This window comes from Psammomys obesus, unplaced genomic scaffold (assembly GCF_907164565.1).
Source record: "Psammomys obesus unplaced genomic scaffold, mPsaObe1.curated_primary_1811, whole genome shotgun sequence".
Taxonomy (NCBI): Eukaryota; Metazoa; Chordata; class Mammalia; order Rodentia; family Muridae; genus Psammomys; species Psammomys obesus.
The window spans coordinates 4308359-4313397 of record NW_026596149.1 but is presented as its reverse complement, the minus strand read 5'-3'; the positions used below and the strand labels follow the sequence as shown (position 1 = coordinate 4313397).

The 5039-nt window shown below is 39.2% G+C and overlaps 1 pseudogene; it reads right to left on the bottom strand.

Annotated features, from left to right (window-relative positions):
- The window catches only part of LOC129666576 (60S ribosomal protein L27a-like), a 170822-nt pseudogene extending 166322 nt beyond the window's left edge, over positions 1–4500 (bottom strand).
- Between the last annotated feature and the right edge of the window lie 539 nt (positions 4501–5039).

Genomic DNA, 5039 nt, shown 5'->3' with positions numbered 1-5039 from the left:
ATGAAATCTACACACCTAAAGAAGATAATCAAGAAAGTGGACACAGGCGAAGGTGATTAATCCTCATTTAGAAAGACAAATGGGATGTGCATTGAACTTATGACAGGAGTCTACCACAAAAGGCATCTGAAAGACTCTACCTAGCAGTGTTTCAAAGCAGACACTAAGACTCATAACCAAACCTTGGCAGAGTGCAGGGAATCATATGAAAGAAGGGAAGTTAGTATGATATGGAAAGGATAGGAGCTCTACAAGGACCAAATATATCTGGGCACAGGGTCTTTTCTGAGACTGACACTCAACCAAGGACCATCTATGGATATAACCTAGAACTTCTGCTCGGATGTGGCCCGTGGTAGCTCAGTAACCAAGTAGTTTTCCAAAGTAAGGGGAACACGGACTATTTCTAACAGGATCTCAAGGGCAGGCTGTTTGACCCCCTCCCCCAGGGGAGGAGCAGTCTGTTAGGCCACAGAGGAGGACTTTGCAGCCAGCCCTGAAGATACCTGATAAAACAGGGTCAGATGAAAGGGGAGGAGGTCCTCCCCTATCAGTGGACTTGGAAAGGGGCAGGGAGGAGACCAGGGAGGGAGTGTGGGGTTGGGGAGGGAATGAGGGAGCGGGATACAGCTGGGACACAGAGTTAACAAAATGTAACTAAAAAGAAAAATAAAATAAAAAAAAAATGAAGAAAATTAGCAAACAAAATTCAACAGTATTTAAGAAGATTATATACATGATCAAGTAGGATTTGTTTATATAGAATTTAAGTCTGGATCAACAGGTATGAAGTAATGTAGTATGAACTATTCAATCCCCAATGTTGACAAGATAAAGAACAAAAATCATATAAATAGTTGCAACAAAAACATCTTACATAATTCAACTCTTGCTTATAATTTAAAACATTAAAAAATCAAATGTATGTATGTGTGTGTAATCTCCTAAACGCCTTTGACAAAATATCAAAAGTCAAGTCAATTATTACAATTACTAAGGAAAAACAGAGTGTTTTTATTATAAGATAAAGGCTTGGGTATTTGTTCCTATTTACCATATAAACACTTTTTTTTTTTTTTTTTTTTTTTTTTTTTGGCCAATGAAAGAAGACAAAAAAAAATCAAATAAAATGCTAACAGGTGTTTGTTAACTGTATTCCCTTTGCAAACAGACGTATACCCAGAAAACTCTGGGAACCTACAAAAACTCATAGAACTCACTAAAATTTTCAGCTAGTTTTCAGTTTATAAGACAAATTTTACAGAAATCAATCAAATTTCTATATTCAAGCATTGAGCATAACACATTCATGGATTGGCAGCCTCAATAAAGATGTAATTCTTCCTAAAATTGATATATGTTTCATACAATTCCTAGGACAAGACCTAGAAAGATGATTTTGTAAACATGGTTGTTTTATTAGAAAATGCAAATTTAAATTACAGCTGAGAAATGGCTATCCATCTATGAGAACAACTGGTTAAAGAATAGTGATAATATTGAACGAGTGGCAAAGTATTGAATGAAACTGCAAGTAAATTAGGTTAGTCAGACAATGCTAGTGTGCATATAGAATGATATAAAGCCGTGCAGGAAACTACTTGGTGAAACTAAAAGTTAATTTACAGCTATCACATAGTCTAGCAATTATATTTCTAGACATTTCCCTTACAAACAAGCTTTATTTATAATAGCTGAAAGCCAGAAATATCTCAGACACCTTTCAGTGGGTAAATTTTTACGACATGGTAAATCCATCTCATGGATTGCTACTCAAGCACAGAAAGGAGTGATATGTTGTCACATACAATGACTTGATGGATCTCCAGTAAATTGTATTGAATGTAAATACACAATCCCAGGGGCTTTCATTTATATGTCATTGTTATAATTACAAAATTAATAGAGGAAAGATGAGCTATTATCAAGGTTAAAGAGGAGAAAAGGAGGACAGGGGCAAAGGAAGGGGCATCTTTGTGGCTGTGGAACAGGAGGTGTCTTTACTGAGTCCATCACAGCACCCTGGTTGGTATATTTTATTACAGTTCTGCAAGAGGATGAGAAACTAAATTAAATTAATGTAAATCTACAATTACTCCAAAACTAAAGGTTAATTCAAAAAGTATTTAAAAATAAAATTAATGTTCAAATCAATAGTCCTTTCCCTGGACTTTGGGTTGATTCCATTCTAATAACGTTGGCAATTCCTCATTTCAACGCCTTCAAATATTTGTCTTATTCTCTTTATTTTGAATATTTAAATATTTATGCTTTGTTTTGATGTTTATTCTGGTAAATGATATTTAAGTCTTTTTTGACTTCATTCTTTCAAAAATATGTTTTAAATTTAACTTTTTATCCATTTATCCATCTACTCTCTGATAGCTTACAGTACTTTTATAACCACTAACTCTTAAATACACAGGCAACAATTTTCTGTTCTTGCTTATGTATTGGGATTCGCTCAGAATCTATTCTGTTAAGTTCAGAGAAGTATTCTTCATGGTCTTTTTAGGGCCTGCTAAACCTGTAGTCAAGAATGCAGAAAGTATGACATTTGCAATGCCTCATCCTCCTATTTGGGACAAAGTTTTCCACTTATTCATATTTTTTATGTTGCTTACAAAAATTTTATAATTTTCTGCTGGTCTAAATAATCAGGGACACAATGTGGAGGAGGGGAGGGACCAAGCTGGCAAAATGGCTCAGCAGGTAAAGGCACCTGGCACCAAGCTTCGTGGCTCAGGTTCAATCCCTGGTTTCCATATAGTGAAAGGATAGAATCTGTTCGGGCAGTCATCCACTGACCTCCTTACACACACTCACACCCAAAAAACATAAACACACTTACTCACACATGTAGATATAATTATCATCCTTTTCTTCAACTTTGAACTTGTTGGAAATCACTCCATGCTACTCACCCATGTATGCTGGTCAGCCTTAATTTCTGTTTTATGTTCTCCCTTGTCTTCCTAGACACTATAGTATCTAGGAGAGGCAAATCCCAAAGGTCACTGTCAACCTACTGTCTTTCTTCCAGCCTGAGTGCAGTTTCCACATGGTTCTCAGCCATGCAAGAATTCCTCCATGACTGTGCATGGTTATCTCTCTTTTCCATGGTGACATTTCAACATATACTTTGCCCCACGTTTTCACAACACACTAGCTGTGTATTCACCCAGGCCCCTCCTGCTCAGTAACATCCTTTCCCAAAAGATGAGCTTGCTTTGGAATGCTTTCCCAGCAGCCAACACATTCCTTTTAACGTGCTCATGAGCCATCTGCTTGGGAGTCTTCCCACAACTGGACCAAACTCTGACTGAGTGTGTTTGTCCCTGCAGTCCTCCCCTGAAGGCTCAGGCCTTTCCTTTGTCATCAGTGCTCACGTCCTCTTGTAGTACACGATTTTTCAACATTACCAGTGCTAACTCCCTGATTACATATCTACATTCCTTCAACACCCAGGGATGAAACTTGGCTGTACCTGAAGACATGACCTCAGGGCATGAGTTAAAGCTGGCTCTCCTTTTCCATTAATCTTCGGCAACAATTCTCTACCAGATAGTCCATACTACTGTGTTAGAATTCTGAGACTGGAGGGAACCAGAAGCTGTAAAAGTCCTTGCCATTACCAGGAAGATTGCTTTAATCCAGAACAGAAAGCAAACTACCTCTTGGAATGTGGCCAACAATGACATCTAGATTCAGGGAGGCGTTTTCTCTGGTCTGGATGTTTTTCCTGGTTCCCCCATGTCAGCACTTTGGCACCTGTTTGTTCTCTCTCATCAGATGACCTCCATATGCCATGCTGTTTGGAATTACCCACCATTCTGAATTCCCAGCTAGAGATTCTGAACATGTTCTGTCTGAACATAAACTTCTGATTTTTTTCTTGGCACTTGAATCGGAACTGACCCTTAGACCTACGGATGCACTCTTCTGTCCCATTGTTTCTGGATGAATGGTCCCACAATCAGCTCTTGAATTACTAGGCCACTCCACCTTCCAGTCTTCATTGTCCTTGCTTTCAGCCCTGGTTCCACTTTCCTTCCTCACTGTGAAGTCTCCCACACTATCTGCCATAATCCTGACTTGGGTCTAGAGTCTATTCCCAGCTCTGTTGGTGTCAGAACGAACTTGTCAGATCAGCATGCCAAACTGCTGCTTAAACAAGTTCCCCCATGGCCAAAGGAACAGCTTCCTTACACCACACCCATCCCATGCCCTCCTCCCTGGTGAATAGGGACTTGACAAGAAACATTTTAGGCTTGTTTGTACCCATCGTAAACAGAAATGGATCACATCAAGGTACTAAATGCTTATGGAAATGAAGTAAATAACAACTATATAACTACATATACTTTGAGGAAGGCTCTTTAAGGTCAATGGTTGCCCATTCCTACAAAACTTATGCATCTTACCAAAGCCAACACCATCCTTGCTGAAGCCCCATTTCTGGTCTCTTTTAAGGCAGAGCTGTTCTTCCTGGATCCCCATCATACTGTACCCCGACTTAAGCTGGACATGATGCAGACCTGGGGCATGTTTGGCACCCCTTGGTCAGGTTACATTACCTTAGTACTCAGGATCCGCCTGTTAATTGGATAGGATCAGTTCCCAGAGGCCATGCAAGAGCCCTCAGGTACAATGCAAGATTTGTGCCAGTTTGGGTCTCAAAGGATTACCATCAATGGTATCATAAAGTTAAAAACTTTCAAGGATACATGATACAGCACAGCAGCTTAAAAAAAAAAAAAAGTCTAATCCTATAGGATTGCTGAGTTCTGCACAGAGTACTCACTTCATTAGAACATTTGAATGGCCCCAAGGATACCAGACTATTCAGTACCTTATGAGTACCTCCATCCAATCCCCAGCTCCACTTCCAGGTCATTCAAATGACTTCTAAGCCATTGGTAGAAGGTTCTGTGTAAATGCAAAGGCACCACTGCAAGGCTAATAAGTAGGATATTAATTTCACTATTGCCTGTCAACCATTGTCAGTAAAGATTTGAGGGTATAAAGCAGAATTAACT